The sequence below is a fragment of the Poecilia reticulata genome, linkage group LG17 (assembly GCF_000633615.1).
Source record: "Poecilia reticulata strain Guanapo linkage group LG17, Guppy_female_1.0+MT, whole genome shotgun sequence".
NCBI classification, from domain to species: Eukaryota; Metazoa; Chordata; class Actinopteri; order Cyprinodontiformes; family Poeciliidae; genus Poecilia; species Poecilia reticulata.
In genome coordinates, this window is record NC_024347.1 from 1,263,461 (window position 1) to 1,282,145 (window position 18,685).

At 42.5% G+C, this 18,685-nt stretch overlaps 1 protein-coding gene across 4 annotated transcripts in view; it reads left to right on the forward strand.

Moving 5' to 3' along the window:
• The window catches only part of cdh24b (cadherin 24, type 2b), a 228,829-nt gene that overhangs the window by 1,089 nt on the left and 209,055 nt on the right, over positions 1 to 18,685 (forward strand). The gene's annotated exons all lie outside the window — the stretch shown is intronic.

An 18,685-nucleotide genomic window follows, 5' to 3' on the forward strand; every position in this document is an offset into this window, starting at 1 on the left:
CCCTCCATTACTTGACCTTTCTATCTCTCTCTCTCTCTCTCTCGCAAACTGGACTTGCGCCATATATATTTTTTATTCTTCTCCCTTTTCTTTTTTTACGCGTTCCTGACAGGCGCAGACAGTCCGGGGCGCAAACATGTTACCGTCCGCTTATGCGCAAATCTGTCTGCGGTCCAGCGTGTCCCCAAAGAGGCTGCGAGGTGCTTAATTGCCAGTGGCGGTACCGACGAGGTGGGGGCGTGGGGGGGGGACATGGGGGGCAGGAGTGGGGTGCCGGTTACACCACTTCACATCACTAAGAGAGCCATCAAGGGAATCATATGAGCCAGAGATGATGCATCTGTGGTAGTAGTATCTGTTATGTAATTTATTCTATTATTTCTATGTTTTATGCATGAATTTAAAAGAACAAAGACCAAACTTTCTGGATTTGCAAAATTTATTAATTTACATAAATATATTTTCTTTTTATACCACCGTGCATCCATTTATTATGCACAACAAGCCTCTGGAGTCACTGGTAGTTGCAATGACCACCCTTAGCCAGACTTTCCTATATGCATATATTTTTTTTGTATGCATAGGTTTAAGGGACAAGCTTTTATGTCACAGCCTCATATGTTTGAGGATCTTATAAAGGACTAGTGTTGTTGCAACATAATAGGGGGTTTTGACCTTTGATTGGGACTTGACGCATCAAATCGGCCTCGTTAGGCTCGTAGTTGACAACAGGAGCTCACCAGAATGCTAGGATGGTGTTGCATTGGTCCTAAATGTTACATTCCTTCATATCACCATTTCTATTAAAGCTCCTGACTTTCTGCGTTGGTGGTTGGTCTTAGTGTGTCTTCACAAGATTATCCCAGCCCCGTTCCACCCAGCCACCCTCTTACACAGTTTTCTTGAGGCGCCCCTGCTAATTGCTTCCATTCATTACACAACAACCTCATAAGTTGGTGATAATAAGTCTTTGGCTTCGTAACCACTTGTGCTGGCAATGTGCTCGTGCCTTTGCAGATATCACCTGTTTTTTTTTTGTTTTTTTTTATTATTCTTTTTTTCCCTGTGCACAAATGTAATAATGTGTGTGTGTGTGAGAGACCTTAAACATCCACTGCCCCTCCTGGGAAATACATTTGCTTGGATTTATGACCTGCCTTCTCAGGTTATATCGATTATTACAGCCTGCTGTGTACCAGCTATATTTTTGTAAGAGCAAGAAAAGTGGGTCTGCCGTATCTATATATAAATTCTGGATGTTGTCGGGAGCACAGCGAGCATTTGAAACAGTCATCTCTGCAGCTGAGGTCAATTCTCCAGTGAAACATCTTTGCTCTTATAGCCCCTTGTTGAACACATTAGGACTAATGTTATACATGAATGGCTCCCACACACACACTCGCGTACACGCTTATGATGGGCCTTAAGCGAGCATAATGGCTCTGTTCGGTGTGAGAAGTGCTTATGTATGTGGAAAGCTCATGTAGCAAACATCCCTGGGTGAAAACCGCAATTACATTTGTTTACGTGTACAAGTCCACAATTTGCTTCTGAACATGATGATCTCTGCGTATCAGTTTCTTTGATTGCATTAGCACTTGTCTATCATCTTTCCCCCTGACCAGCAGGGGCGTTGCGGGAACTCAATTGGTAGGAAATCAAAAGAGCGAAGCGTGCTGCTTTTCTGCTTTGGTTTATGCCAGTCTGCATGTTAGCATTCAATGAATAGCTTTTTTTACCCAAATGGGAGATGGAAAGCAAAAGGGGTGATGCCAAGCCAGGATGAGACGATAAAAAAAAAAAGGCATTGAAGTATGAAAGGGATGGTGTGATAAAGGGAAGAGGACTGGATGAAAGGTGGACAAGGGTAAGGTTAAAGAGATAAAGAGAAAGAAAAATGAGCAAAGAAGAGGAAAAGCAGGTAGATGTGGAAATGGGTTACACGGAGTCTCTGACTGATGATGAAACTGCAGAAATTACAAACTGGAAGGAAAGGTGTTGCTGTTGTAGCATGAGAAAGACAGACTTGGCATAGGTACTGTCGATCTGAAGATAGTCAGGTTTTGAAAGGACKATGATAGAATCGGATAAAAGAATATGCCAAGAATGGACATACTTTATGAAAGGGAATGTGATTTTTATTCTTTTTTATTTTTTATAGCATCAGACATCTTTCACAAGGTTCCTGTTGCATCTCTGGATTTTCCGGAAATGCTATTGAAGTCAACTCTTACCCTATCCACTTGTTTGCCTCTGAGGCGACAAACAACGTCGTCACGGCCTCATAGCAGTTGGTTAGCCTTCTTGTTTTGCGGGTTGATAGTGACGTACCAATGACAGATGGTTTATATGGCCAGCAGAACCCAACACACATTGGCAGCAAAGTGAACCAAGATGGAACGAATCACTGGAAGTTACCCAAGAGTAGCGCTGACACTAAAAAAACAAACCGTTGAGCCATCATGCTCCATCAATGTGAATAGTTGTCTGACACACTTATGTGCAGCAGTTTGTGAACCCCACTGAGTTAAACTGCACACCTTCGCTTGTTACTGCCACTGTTACCCAATTCCATTGTTGAAAGCTCTTGCGTGTGGGAAATGGGCTACCTGATGGGTGAGGAGTAACATCAAAATCAGATAATAAGAGCTTGTCTTCATGATGAAACTGATGGTTCGACTTTTTGACAAGATCTTTAGTACGAGAGCCATTAAAGAGTCCCATCATGCCATTCATACAGTTGATAGTCATTTTATTAAGATGCTAGGGGAAGTGTTGGAGTGGCCAGAGTTTCTTCTGGTTGTTTAAAGTTTGGGGCAGGGTAGTGCGGCCCCTGCCCTATCTGTTACTGCACACTTCCAGCAAGCTGGCTGATAAAGCTCTCACCTTGTTTTTCAGTAAAGATAAATTAATCGCAGATTACTTCATAGAAATATTTTGTTGCATGATAAGGACAGACATTACTGGTGTGGGCTCACCACACTGGTAATGTCTGCAATATTACTAATATTACAAACTCTCATTGAGTTTGAAATAGACTCAACTAGAGTCTATTTCAATCGTTTGCTAAAGAGGGTAAAGACTGATAGGGAAACAAGATTTGAAATCTGCTTTGTTTTATTATTTCATAATTTCTTCTATGGACTTTCACACCAGGTTGTTACCTCTAAGGTAACTAGTGTTTCCTTGCTGGAGTGGCGAATAACTAACACTGTTGCAGAGCCTACGTTGGCTGTCCTTGCTTTCTTGATGTGATCACAGTCCGACTGCATATGTAGGCCAGCATGGTGATCTCTGTTTTATTGAGCCAGATGTAACGCCATGCACATCCACAAAGGGAACACGGCAAATTATCAGTGAGTTCCCTATTTCCTTTTTATTCCCTCCTAATGAGAATGAGAGAACCCCCGTGATGCTCACCCTTGGGGGCTTTTCTCTTTTGTGGCAATGCTCGTGTATGCGTGTGTGTGTGTGCGTGTGTGGCAGTCAACAGCAGCGTACCATTCATTAGCTGACAATTCAGTGAAATGAATCAGACAACATAGGCTCCCAGGGATCTGTGTGGAGAACAAGGAAATGACTGCTTATTGCTCAACACATGAACATTCCCCTGGGTCCTCATGCACAGAGATGATGCGGTGGCTCAATTCCCTTTCCAAGTCTCTCTAACGGTGAAGGAAACATGGCGCTTCTGCAATCTAGCATTGCTTCAATCCCCCTTGTGCTTGCCTCTGTGTGCTTTCCAGGGATGAGGAAAACAGACTGAGGCGTGCAGAGCTTCTCTTCCTCTGGAGTTGGACTTTGGAAGGGGGAGTAATAAGGCCTGTGACTCTGCACTGACTTTGCTGAGAGCTGGATCTCAGCTATATCAGCTCAAATTACCTACTCAAGGCAAGTGACTGATGAACCATTTCTCACCCACACGTGATGCTCCTTTTATACACCATATAGATGAGTGTGTGTGCGTGTGTGTGTGCGCGTGTGTATGCGTGTGTGTGTGGGGGTGATGTACTATCCCTTCCTCTCAGTGCCCTTTGATGGTGATCGCACATTAAAGGAAGGGAAGGTGGATGATTGCTGATGCAGACTTTTCAAGAAGGGGAAATTTGCCAGCAGTTTCGCAGCAAGATTCTCTGAGGAGAAGTGTTGGAATTAGCCTGAACATCCTTCATGCCCCCCTCCTCCACCTCGCTCTTCCCTCCACTCCCAAATATTTCTTGAATGTTGAGCTCTGCCTTCAGCATACCCAGTTGAAATTTAGGGCAGGACACACTGACCCTCAGCCTTTACATTGCTATGTTGAAGCACAAGGCCACCATCTCCCTGGCGCTGAGGGAGGAGGTGGGAGAGGGTCATTTAGAGAAAATGGTTCTGTCTGGCGGGCGGCACAGTGCTCTTTTTTTTTTCCCCTCTGTGGAAGCCTGCGGGATAGTGTTTCAGACGATGTCACGGTCTGATTGTCACAGACCAAGAGCGTTGTTTACGTGCGTGCATGTGGCAGTGTGTGTGGCCGGCACATTTTCATGCACATATTCAATTGAAAGCTTTCATACAGGCTTCGTTCTATGCTATTCCTCTAGTTTTATTCCCGATTCACCAGGACTGAAAATGCAAAGATCCATTTTTTTCCCTCCCTCCTACTAACTGCAGGGGTCTGTATTACTGCCTGGTTGAGCTAGATCTCTGAACTAGATTGCTGAAAACAAGTCCCAGCTCTTTGGTGGATGGCTGTCAGGATGGGCGGAATAAAGTAGGATTCCAGTGAGAAAAAATAAATTGCACAGCATCTCGCTCCACTGGAGACAAAATACAGAAAAACAGGAGGCTGCCCCAGGCTGGGTGGCTTGGCATTTGCGTGTACATGGATGTTCTACGTATTAACATTTATACCCCACTGTGTAGAAATGAGAATGAGAGAGGGCAAGCGAGGCAGACATTGACAGAACGAGAACAAACGCAAGGGGTGACTGTGTGTGTAGATGTGTATGTTCTTGGTTTTGCCACCGCCGGCTGGAGCTTTAGAGCGGTGAGCTAAAAGAGGATTACTGCTTTGGATAGAAAGTTTCAAGAAAGTTTGTTCTTTATGTGAAAAGTGACACAATATTTTTTGTTGTAGATGCAAAATATCTTTCGAGAGACGCAAATGGTTTGTCACTAACCGACTGGCGTCCAGACACAGGAGAGTGTATGTATGTATGTATGTGGATGACAGTGTGTGTTTGGCTGTTTAGTGATTACTTTTCTCTGTAATATTGAGAAATGGACGATGTTACCTTTTCAGGCAACACTCCACTATTGCTGACAGGACAGCTTGTCTCACGATAACAAGGCAAGTTTGTCTGCAATAAACGAATGTCTGTCTGTAATTTGTAATTAAATACACTTTAGGGTTGTCCTTTTTGTTTTAGTTTTCTTAAGTTAACTTTTTTCACACAATACCATTACCATGACCCGTTCCCATGGCAATAGGCTACAGAACTATGAACAGACCTTGTTATTCAGCTACAAGATTCGTCCAACGCCGTAGTTTGAGGGTAAAAACCAGAACTGATGCCAAAGCATGTTCTTTGTTGTTCTATAAGACAAACTCAGGAACTGATCAGGCTTTCCACAGATGGAGAACTGCCTTCATCCCAAGTCTAAGTTCCCGAAAACACTTCTTTGTGAAGGTTTGTTCCTCCTTCTGTTGTGTTCAAAATTTCTGTATAAGACAAATCACATCATTACTGTGAGTATTCCTCAGATGTCTGAGGGTCTCCATTTTAATTTGTAAAGGTAGCTTATGAAGGCAACTATGATGACCAACATTTCTGATATTTGATCAGGAATTATCAGCAAAGCTACAATTGAGATGTGATCAGCAAATGCTGATGCGAAATGCCCCAAAGGTGTTCATAAACGGAGTCAGAAGCCCTTTCGCATTAAAGTTTCGTTTTGTGACTTGCATGTGTTTTTCCGAGTAAGGGAGCTTAGCCCTGGGAAAACTGCAAGCTGCTTCCCTTTGATTCCACAATTCTTGTTCTGAAAGCACACATTTCCAATGTTCTCAGCAAGTCAAGTTTATTTAATGGTATGTTTCGTCAATATGGTAATTCAAACATGATGCATGATGCAAACATAACAGTAAGCAAAAAAAAAAAAAAGCATTACATTGCAGTAGCAAAGTAATAAAAAGTTGCAATCCAGATAGAAATTAAAGGTGTTCTTGATATTAATCAAAGGCAACTCTAAGCAAACGGGTTTTTAGCCTTTTAGCCTCGATTTAAAGGAACCCAGTATTTAATAATTTTTGCAGTTTTCTGGAAGCTCATGCCAGATTAAAGGAGCATAAAAGCCGAGCGCTGCTTCTCCACGTTTGGTCCTGACTCCGAGAAGAACAAGAAGACCCGAGTGATCTGTAAAGCTGACGCAACGACAGACCTTTAATGATTTCCTCCTATAAAAGGAAAGGACAAAAAGACCCAAATTGGGCCATTCATGCTTGCATGTTGATCACAGAACTTTGACGCAAAAAGGGCTAGAAGTCGAGTTTGTAGTCTTCATAAACCGTAGCACAATGTGTGGCATCGACTCATATTAAATTTTATAACAGGCGGTAATAAAACTGATATCTTATTACGGTGAACAGATATTGAGTCTTTAAAGTCCGGCGTCTTAACAGGTTGTCTTAAATGAGGCACATTGAGAGGATGTCTAACTAGAGTTTTAAACTTGGCACTCGCAATAGTTAGACTGCTGTGTTTCATTTTCTGGTTGAGCAAAGAGCCGGTGCTGAGGCTAGCCACTTTTATGGATTCTGGCGCCAAATTGCACACTAACCCATTACCCCTTCTTTGCATAAAAAAAAGGAACATGTGTTGGAAAAATAGAGCTGATTCAGCACTGTCACTGGTTTGGCACTTGAACTTCGGTTGATTGGGTGCATGTTCACACTTGGCATTGAAATTCATCCTAAATGATCACATCTAACTTACCCTCTCTTTTTGTAATTAAATGTGGAGCAAGATCAGAGGGCTGAGAACTGAAAAACAAGCCAAACTCTTTCTTCTAAATTTCTCTGAAGTTGCTCTGACTGAAGCCATACTCAATAAAGTCAAAAATAACGAGCTACAATAAAGACCTATAATAGGCTAATGAAACAAAAATCTGATTGCTGTATTTTAAGATTTTCTACTATAAAACCAAGACCTTCAGGTCTGCCCTGCCTTTACATGCTTTTATCACTGTTGGCTGAAAGAGTTACAATTTTGGAATGGAGGGTGATTATTTCTATTTTAAACCCACTGAACAATGGATGAATTTACCCTCTTATCTAATCCTCACAGATTTGAATCCTAATAAATATGTCTAATTCCAGTTTCCCTACATTAGCAGCAAATAAAACGGTAGTATAATTTGCAGACGTTTATAGCATAAACTTTACCAAGATTTGCCTTTGAATATGTCAAACCACAGCTTCCAGCGTTTCTATAAATCATGAGTCATTGTGGTGGGAGGACAAAGGTGTTCAAGTTGGAAACAGATGAAAGAACAGGAATATCCGTCACGCTGCCCGGCTCGTATTACTTCCATGGTGAGGGATAATGAGGCTGGAACCCATGAGGAGGGTCAAATCTCACTGAACCACACAGAAATCAAGTGAGCTTCAATTAGGAGTTCGGCTTGTGGACTCTGGTATAGTAACACCGAACAGACAAATCTAAAATGGATCAGAAGCCACAAAGCAGTTTTCAGCTTTACAGCTCCCTTTGTGTGTTTGTGTGTGTGTGTGCGTGTGTGTGTGTGTGTTTTTCTGCTCTTGAGCGCATGTGAAATTGAAGGCAGCAAGTGGAGCTAACTGTAATAATTTTATTATGGGTTACAATTTAGAAAGACTTTCATATGCTGCGCAACAAAAAGGTGCCTCTGACTGTAACCGGTGCTAAGGAATTACATTTCTTTCATATTCATAAAATTAGCTAATATTCTGAACAATTGGGTTTGGATCAAAGCAGCAGCTTTCACACACTGGTAGTAGTGCCATGGTGCTGGCACTGGCAGCCCAAAGTAAATAAAAAAAACACTCAGTTTTATTTTGCAACAACTACTCGGTGACCTGCTAATCTGAGTAAAATCTGTGGATTTCAAATAATTCGATTTGGTCAGAGGAGAAAAAAACAAAAAATTATTAAAACCAACCTGACCCTACAGTATGTTTAGAGAAAAAAAAAAAGTTGTCCACTTTTTTTTAAATCATGAAATAATTACGTCAAAACGAATGTCGTATTTAATTGGATGGCATGTAGCAACCTACCTGTCCGGAGACGCTGAAGGGTCATCTCAGCCTTTCCCACCTCATTTCTTTCTCTACTTTTGTGTTTTATTGAGTCCCTTTTTCCTGTTTGAGGCGAGAGTGAGTGCTTGGGTATTTGCTCAGGTGGCTGATGATGTGCAGTGAGTTTCAGTTCAGCCACAGATGTGCCTCTGTAGTTGTGGTGGGGGATCCTTGATGGAAGAACACCTACAGCATAAGCTGCCACCCCCGACACAGGAGTCCTGCAGGAATTTACTAAATCCTATTGCAAATTTCCCTTCTCCATGAAGATAATTGGCTTATTCCTGTGTTTAATAGCTGGTCCTTCAGGACACCGGGTTCAGCATGCTCTGTGCAGACATATGTCTGTTCCTCTGTGTGTTGGGGACTTACAGACATATTACATTCTTACTTACTGTCAGAAAACGATAAACTGATGGCAGAGAGGCTCTGTGTGTTGCCGCTATGCTGAGGTGTCTCGGAGTGCAAGGGCATGGGCTTGACTCCCAGTGGGCTCTGCTTTTGAAACAAGTCAAAATGGCTGCTTCTTTTTGATGTTGGGGCAGCGGATACACAGACAGCCTAGTTCAGGAACAATCTGCACATACAAGACTTTCAGTGCTGCATTTTTCATGCCCTCTAATGCACTCGATTTCTGCTTCTCTTTTTTTTTATTTATTGTTTTTTTGTTGTTGTTGAGCTCTACACCACAGTTTGAGGCTTCCACGTAGACTTGGATGTGGAGAAGGTGTTGCCTCACCTGAATCATTACCCGCACATCAAACACAATCTGGGTCTCTCTCAGAAGAATCCTTCCCTCAGCAGTCTTGGCGCCTGCAGGAGACGCGACCTCAAAAGCCGCGCGAGCGCGCTGGTGCTCGTGCACAGCTGGGCTAGCGCCTCTCTTTTCACGCACACTTTAACCCCCGAAGTGGCTCTGCAGCCACACCAACAGCGGACGCTTCTGTGTTTCTTGGCCTCCGGGCGACTGCTTAGCGACGAACCAGACCTCGGCTGATCTAGCAGCTCGGGAAAAAAAAGGATATCAACTCGATGCTCGAGCCAGAAAATGAGCGGGCTCGGAGATGGATGAATTGTCGGCGGATGCGCAGCTGTTCGCGTCCTCTGCGAGCCCACGTTAGAAGCCAGAGAGCTATCGCGCATAATTCTGGGACGTGACCGAAAACTGTCTAGTTAGAGTGCATCAGGAAATGGATGAAAGGGGAGAATTCCCCGCACGTGGTGGGAGGAAAGAGACGCAGCTCAGAAAAAAAAAGAGAAAAAAAAACGCCTCTTCTGTGTGTTTGTGTGTGTCCTGATGGCTGCTAAGTTGAACAAAGACAACAGAGAGACAGTTGCTATGATGTAGTTTCAAACCGAGTGCTCTGTCAGTGTGAAAACATGCTGGACCTGCTGTGAAGTGAAATGGTTGAAAGCATCTTTTCAAAAGCCTGACTGATGATATTGAGCAGATAAAATGGCAGCACCTCAGGGAGGATTTTTTTTTTTTCAAGCTAAAAATACAGAAGCAAAGTACAGTTTGTTCAGGCTCATGATGTCAAATTACACTGATAAATAACACGTTTGTTTTATTTAAATTGTTTAATGTAGCTACTTTGTCACGTGGGAGGTGGGATTAAGAGTTTGCATTCTGCTGACTGGCTGCATTTTCCAGGCTAGCCTACAATCACAGGGGGCGAGCCACAGAGCAGGAGGTTCGTCAGCGGCGTAATTAATGCAGTGTAGTTCAGTTGTCATGCGTGATATTTCAGGACTGCGATCTACTTGAAAAGGCCTTTTGATGAATGGCCAATTAGAGGCAGACTCCTCATGCCTGGTGGCTGACTGATCTCTTTTTAATGACACTCCTGTTTCTTTGATAAAACACAAAATGAATCATCGATACCCTGTCCTGGGGGGGGAGCAGTGCTGAGCTCTGAATTGAATAGTAATTGGGTTTGCAGCAGCAGCAGTTAGGGGTCAGCAGCGTCGGTTTTGGGCTCTGTGCTCTGTGCGCCGTGGTTGTACTCTGATTCACATGGCTGCAAAGCCTGCGATTTGCTGTTTGTTTTTCTCCTAACTACTGCTAACAATTTAATCCAGAGACGATGTGTTTTTTTTGTTGTTTTTTTTTTAACGTTTGCATTCAGTGGTCTTGGACCCTTTTCCTCCGTTTCTAATGCTAAGCTACAGAATAATGGCTGCCGTTTGTTGTTGGACTGGGAAATTTGACTTCCAAAGAAAAGAGAGAGAGAATGAGCTGTCACGTTGATTGAAATTGAAAACTGGAGTGAATAAGAGTTCAAACTGGAGTCACTTTTGGGTGTACATACTTGTTCTGCACAACATTCGACTGTGTTCTTGGTCGGAGGTACTTCTGGTGGAGATTCTTTCCCTTTTTATGCAGCTGGAGTCAGGCCAGACATTCATACAGGAATCATTGGTAGGAAATCTCAAAACGTCTTCCACAGGTACTTGTTTTCGTCTTTTCCTGGATGACAGCTGGTACCTTGGACAGCTGAGTTTTGCAGACTATTTTTTTTGCTTCTGTGAGCATATATTTATAAAATCTGAGAATTTTGTGCTGTTGTACCTTTTTAAAGGGACCCTATTATGTAATATTTACCTTTTTCAGCTTTGCATCATACCTGAAGTGTTGCTTTGATTGTTTCACGTATGTTGGAGAAATCCTTTCATTTTCCATGGCAACCATTCAGCTGTCCAAAATTTTTTTGGAGACGCTCATTATAGGAGTCACTTTGGTGAAACGCTGCTAAAAACATTCTTAAAGGGTTAATAGAGGAGCTACGTGATGACTTCCTGAAGGCGGAGTTTCAGAAACAGCAGTTTTTCTTAAAGGGACAGAAGCCCAATTACAAGGCGCTAAATGATTTAGTCAAACTACTTTTAAGTCATATTTAATGTTATACAGCATTTTTAAAACTACTGAAAGTAACATAGCTACTTGAAAGAGCTATAAAATAGATCTGTATGCATGGAAAACACACAATTCTGCAAATCTCTTTTATATAAACACCAACTTGAATTTGTGAGGTTATTTAATGTCATCAAAACAAGATTAACATCAATAGGTTCAGCTTCTAATGTGTAATCAATTCCCCCCCCCCCCCATGATTATTTTAGATTCTTCAGTGTTTGGCTGAAAAAAACCCCACTTTGATTAAACATGAGATATTTTTCCTTGATGTCTATGCTCTGATTGCGATGCATTGTTTTTTTTTTTTTTTTGTTATTCTCAAAGAGCATTTCTTTTCCTGCATAATTAATGGTCTGGGAATAAAATACAACCACGGCAGAGATAAGAAGTGAAGCAAAAAGGTACAAAAGAAATACAAAATGTCTCATTTTCTCTTTTATTTACCACTCCCCCCTCTGGAGATGACTAATACGTGTTTGCCTTTCCTCTAAAAAGGGGTTGTCATGGGAGAAAAGTTGAAGCTGTGAATCCACACTGTGTGACAATTTGAGCGAGCAGCCCACCAGGCTGCTTTTGGCCCACCCAATGGGCAGCGACACCTTTTTATTTTTATTTTTATTTCTTTTTATTTTTGCATCAGTGTTTTGCAGCGGGGGCCTTCAGCCGCTGGAGATTTCTCCGCTTCCCCGAGCAAACAGAAGAGCCTCAGATGGAGGCGATTAATGCTGTCAAAATGTCACTGCATCCACCTGCTGGCGTCGTGGGAGCGGGACGATAATCTTATAATTCATCGCATTAGCCCGCAGGAGTGCGTCTCTTGTATGCATCTGGCTGTAAATGGCACAGCAGTTTATGTATACGTCTCTCCGCCTGCCCTCCACCCCCAATCTCTCCTCCGCTCCGCCGCACAACAATGCAACACGGCTCCCCCCGCGTGAAAATTGCAGAGCGGCCCTTTTCGAGTTCAGTCGTGATAGAAGTTCGTTCGACAGGTGGAGATACAGAAGTGAGGGGGTTGGGGGGTGAATCTCATGTTGTGGATTTGCACTTTATAAACGTCATTATCATCTTCACCTGACCCCGAGGTTGTTCCGCCGTTCAGCTTCGACCCCAATTTTGTCGGAAAACCTCGAGTCGCGGCGCGTGTGGTTTTCTCGGACGAAATTGGCAATCGAGTCAACAAAAGGGACGTTTTTTTTTTTCCTTCTTCTTCTTCTGTCCTATCTCAGAGTGGAGTGTTAGGCGTGACTGCGTGTGCCTCTCTATGTGGCGTACGCTGACTCGGTAATCTTCCCCGCCTGGAGCCGTCAACATCTTTCCTCCAAACAAAGTTTTCTGCCTGCGCCTCTGCCAGATTTGGACCATGTAGAACATTAGTGTAGCAGCCCACGCTCCTAGAATACAGATTTGTTCTTGAGCGCACGCCAGAAGGCCTCTATATTTTACGAGCCCCCTCTCTACCAACACAACGTCTTGAGACTAATTATCGCGGTCGCACTCAGACACAAAGCTCGTTTATTATTGCTTCGACATCACATTTGTTTTGGCCCTGGCCTACATGGCAGGGAGTCCACGGCGCTCGGGAGCCGCAGCCACGCTCCGAACTCGACGGATGGAGAATCCGCTCTGCTGCGTGTCACGCGTCGTAGGCTAAAAGGGCGTTTGTTTTTGTTTTGAAGAGTCCTGTCATTCGTCTCTTCTCAGTCGACAAGGCTTTTTAAAAAAATATTTTTCCCGTCTTTTCCACGTGTGAGCTGCTCACTTGGGAACCGAGCTCGGTTCCCGGGAAGCTCTTTTCCTCGTCTGTCCTGCCCTAGAAATGCCTTGATACTTTTATTATCATACTACTTTACCCCCCACCTCCTCCACCAGGCTTATTGTATCTGTTCTCTGATTTAAACTATTTTTACACATGGTGCAAGACTATTTTTAAGAGCCCGAGAAATGTTGATCGCAAAAAATGGAAGTGGAGCACGCCGACGTAGTTTAATAAAGCCACTCTCTGATTTGTGGGAAGAATTTGGTATTTCAAATCTGTAAGTGTCTTTTTGTCCAGGATTACGGAAACGAGTGTTACACTTGCCTTTGTTGCGTCTGAATATCCTGGACGGCTGGTTTCTGCTTCCGGCTGTCATTATCGAGAGGTGATGACTGGCGACACGTGGACGTATTGCCAGTCAATAACGAGCTCCAATCATTTAACATCTCAAAATATTCCCAGTTTGCAGTCGATCCTGGCATGATTACTGAGGGAAATATTCCAAACAAGCTGTCAATCTCACGCCAGCTGAGAGAAACAGACGTAAAAACATGTTAAATATGTGTTGGTAAAGTCTCTTGAACATTTGGCTTTGGAAGGATAGGTTAGATATTTTATGGTGTTAAAACTTTAACACTGAATCAAAATAAAACCCCTTAGAAATATATTCATACTCCTTTAACTTTTGTTCTTATATGTTATTGGGATTGTATGTTATACATGAAAAAAGCCCATAATTAGTAAAGTGATGGGGGAATAATGTATTCCACACAAAAAATCTGAGAAGTGTGGCATGCACTTGTATTATTAAGCCCCTACCCCAACGCCCCACCCCAATGGGTGAATAGTTTGTAGAACCGCCTTTCACTGTGATTACCGCTCAGGCTTCTACCATCTCTGCACAAAACAGCTTAAGACTCTCTTTGAACAAAAACGGTCGAGTCTTGGCAAAGATTCTTAACTGGATCTAATTTTTGACTTTAACTGGTCCGTTCAAACACATCAACATGCCTCGATCCAAGCATGCTAACCTCCATACCAGTCTCAAGTCTTTTGCAGCCTCTAGCTGGTTTTCTTAACGCTGTACTCGGCTGTATCCATCTTCCCCCAACACCGACAAACGTATTTCATGATGCTGGAGATGGTATGCTGAGCATGATGTAAAGTTTCTGCCATTTGGCCACGCCTTGTGATAAACTTGTGATAAACTACAAACAGGTCTTCTCATTACTTTCTTTTGAAAATGACTTTTTAAGTGGACAGCCGGATCTTTGGTCAGTTTGGAAATGTGCCAAACTCTGTATTTTGAAATGATGGACTCAAAAGGTGTCAATGACATGTTCAAACCTCAGGATATTCAACCATTCAAACAGAGGCTCAGTGAAAGGGAGTTACATGTTTATCAGTTTGTGTTTTTCTTTATGTTGAGTTCATGATCTATTTTCTGTATGTGAGGCTGCTGCTCCTTATCTCTGTCACAACATCTGGGTGTTTTATGGTTTTGTTATGGGTTTTATTTTCTCATCTTCTAGTGTTTTGTGTTTGTAGTTGTTACTTTTTTTAGTCCTGTCTGTTAGGTTAGTTTTCACAGTTCTCCTGTTGTCCTTCGTGTATTATATCTAAAGGTTATTTGCTGATAATCTGRGATTATTTTTTATTCTTGCCTAATTTACATTTGAATACTTGTTTCTAGAGATGTGCCGATCAGGTTTTTTCCTGCCGATTCCGATCACCAATGAGGGCCGATCACCGATACCAATCACATAATTATTATTTTTTTAATCATAAGCACTACCGGTTACATTATGTGGAAAAAGGAACCATGAATTCACCTTAATTTAGACAAAAACTTGTTTTTAATACCTTTTCCATGAAAAAAAACAAAACAGGCATTGTGGAAATTGTACTGATATCGGTAATACTATCTTTAACAGACTGATGATATATGAAGGCGCTGAAGAGGCTAAATAATGCAAAGAGTCAAAATAAAACCTCTCAACATTGCCACAAAATTCAAGTATAAAACTTAACATTCAAAGGCAAATACAGGATCCATTACAATAAACAATCCAGAGTTACTGAATAAAAACTTCCTGATAGCATGGCGGATAGCTGATTACTGCTAGTCCTGATTGGCTGTTTCTGACTGAGTGGAGTAATTATGTAGAACAGGGAGGAGATCGATTATTTTTTCAGAGATTAACTTTTGCTGTTAGGACAGCAAAAGTTTTAATATGAAAGTTTAATAAAAATTTATTTTTTTAAGTTAGATACTGCAGCTTTAAGCAGAGGTTTGGTGTGAGAGTCACTACCAGGTGGAGCAGAAGCGACGCTCCGTCTGTGAAATATTACTACCTGTAGCGCGTAGCAGCGGTTCAACAGCGAGAGCAGAACCAGCGTCTTACATCGCAACTTGAAGACTTAAATAATTTTGCGGGTTATTTGTTTAGCTTTCTGACTGTCATGCTAATCCGGGTGAGTGTTTGTAGCTGTGCGCTGCTTTACCTGCTATCTGATCCTCCATATGTCTTTTTTACTGCAGTGAGCCTCGATGTAGCCAAACTCCGTCAAGTATGCCATTGTTTTTATGCCATATTAGATTCGTGGTGTTGATGCATTTTGACGTGCTTCACCCCACGTGCTTCAATTTTCCGCCGCAACATGCAAACTTCCCTATTCACTCAGTGCGTTATAGTTCCACATCGCTTAGGATTTGTTGCTGCGCGTTTGCGCAGTGTGAAGGAAAGAGGAGACCAGCTGCACAGGCAGGCTGCGAAATGAGATGCAGGTGATCGGTTTGTGTGATCGGAAACAAGAGACCGGATTGGCGATCACCGATCATACACTTTTTCACGGAAATCGGCCGATTATGATCAGTGGCCGATCGATCGGCCACTGTTTCTGCTTTCCATGTCTTGTCTTTACGTTGCTGTTCTTCGTCCAGCCGTACTCCATAGCTTACTTTCTGGTCTTGGTTATTGTGCTCTTCATTTATCCAGTTCTTGTCTTGGTTTGGTTCCAAGCTTTGATTATTTTCCTGTCAGGCTTTATTGGTTTTAGTTCAGTTTACACCCCAAGTTTCCCGTTTCCCATATTTGTGTATTATTGTGAAGTCTGTCGGGTTCTAGCTTTGCTCTTGTTTCGGTTAATCATGCTCACGTTTTTCACCTGTGTCTCCCTCGTCTCTGTCATGCTTGTCATCCGCCTGTTGTGCTATTTGAGTCCCTGTCTCTCTGCTGTTTAGTTGCTGGAGTCTTGTTGTCGTTAATCGTCGCTGTCAGTCGTTTTTTGGTTCATGCTAGTCACGTTTGCCAGTTTTGTTTTGGGTTTTTGTTGATAAATCTTCCCACCTAAAAGATTTATCTACTAGGTGAGTAGACCCGAATGCAGTCACCGTCTGCAGTTTGATTCTCCTTTAAAGCCGAACCATCAAAAAAAGTATATCTTAGGTTGCATAGTAACCTAAACTTTCTTTAAGCCACTTCACAGTGTTATCCCAGACTGGTCTGCTGCATTTATTCTGAGATTAAATTACACACTTTGTGGATTACATGTAGTAAACTGAAGGTTGTAGTGATACTTATTTATGTGTAACAGAATAGAGGGAGGCTGAATGCAGCGTAATGAGTAAAATTAATTTGGATTTGTATGATTTAAAGCAATCACTCATTCTCTTTTAAATCTCTTCTGATGTTGGGGCTAAACTCTTACCTCTGTCTTTAGTTGGTCATTTCCAGTCCAGGTCTTCATCTCTTTTACAAGCTACCAAAACTGAAAACAGTCGAAACCAAAAAAGATTTGTGCCCGAAATTATTCCTCGACTTGCCTCTGTCAATGGAAGAAATAGAATATTTTTTTGTCTCATCTTGCTCCTTCTTTTAGAAGCAATTACAGCTTTTCTCTCACATCACTCAGCATTCCCCTGGCTCCTCTCTGTTTACCGCCATGAATGGCACATAATTTAAAAGCTGTCACCAGACATAAATTCAACTACAACACTGCAGGGAGACTGTTCCTTTTTCTGTGTGGGGGCCCCTTCGTTCTTATCCAGGAGTAAATAAAACAGATTTACCCAAACATGACAATTACATGCTATCATGTCCTTGCAGATCTTCTTTTCTGTGGATTGAGTGTTTTGGATTTGTTATGTTTTTTTTTATACCCAAGTTTTTCTCTTCTCTGGACACATGCCGTGACGATGACTGCGCTTGCCGATGTTCAGCTGACTCCCACTATGTGACTCATAAATTTTAAGGCTATTTATGTTTTAAAGCCTTTCAGTCTGAAACGTTTTTTTTTTTTTTTTTYTTGGTTGGCCGGCTGAAATGCCTCCAAATTCCTAATTAGAGTTCCTTGGCCTGATACAACGGATACCCCTTCTCTTCCCCCACAACATTTGATTGTGACAAACTATTTCAGCTCGCCTCGTCTTTAGTGCTTGTGAGGGTGTCGGGCCTCTTCTCTGAGGTTTTTCCTTTCCGGTGTTTTCTCAGCAACAACGATACACTAATGTATTCTGCTCCACTTTTGTCACAGTCCCTCTCTACGCACCTGCACCAAACACACCGTGACACGGAATACGGTAAATGTCAGCAGACACCAGGAGGAAAGGCGAGTGATGATCGGATATTTCTCTGATCCGTACATATGGAGTCAATCAGATGTCTGCGAGTGAGGCTCCTCGCTCTTTTTGTGTTATCGCAGGAGGTACAGCTGGCGTCGGAGCCGAGGCGTGGGGAGTGTGTGGGTGTTGTGGTGTGACACATCTGGGTAAAGTGACATGAGGAGGTCCTGATAGATTTGGGCTGAGCAGGAGCTTGTTTCTGTTGTGCTCCGTCAGGCGGAGGTTCCTTCCACATGTCTGCCTAATGCTCCTGATAACTGCTACCTTGCCTGAAGCCACTCTGTGTCTTTATATAGACAGAGCAGCTCAGAAGTTTACACACACCCATCTGTGCCAGGAGTGTCTTTAGTTTTTTGCTATATCGTTCATTTTTGATGGACTGATAAGAGATTACAGGTTCAATGATTTCTGAAAAACAAACAGGAGCAAAATTATTAATTTATCTGTAGATAAGTCTTTTAGTAAGTTGTGCAGAAGGCACATGTTTTTGGTAGCCATCTTCAAGCCTCTTACGTAATTCTTATTGGATTTGTGATCAATCTTCAAATCAAAAATGGCATAATGTCAATGGTGTAACGTCAAAGAGGTGCCTACATTAGTGTTTCCCAACCCTGGTCCTCAAGGCACACTGCCCTGCATGTTTTAGATGTTTCCCTGCTTTAACACACCCCATTCAGATGCAGATTGCAGTTCAGAAAAAGCTTGTTAATCAACCATCAATTGAAATCATGTGTGTTGAAGCAAGGAAATACCTAAAACATGCAGGGCAGTGTGCCTTGAGGACCAGGGTTGAAAAACACTGGCCTACATCACAATGGAGACGGACTCTTTTCATGCGTCAATCCACGCTAGTGGAATCAGCTACTGAGCTTTGCCATAACGTGGTGTCCCTGAACCCCTGAAGACCCAACTTCTCCTACCCTGAACTGCAAAACTGATAAATGTTCAGTAAGGTTGAGATCCCAGAGATTTGATGTTGGCCTCTTCCATTCCTTCCTCAACCAGTTTTGATGTGCAGGTGGGATTCTTGTCCTACTAAGAGTGCACTAATGTGCCATTTCGACTACTTAA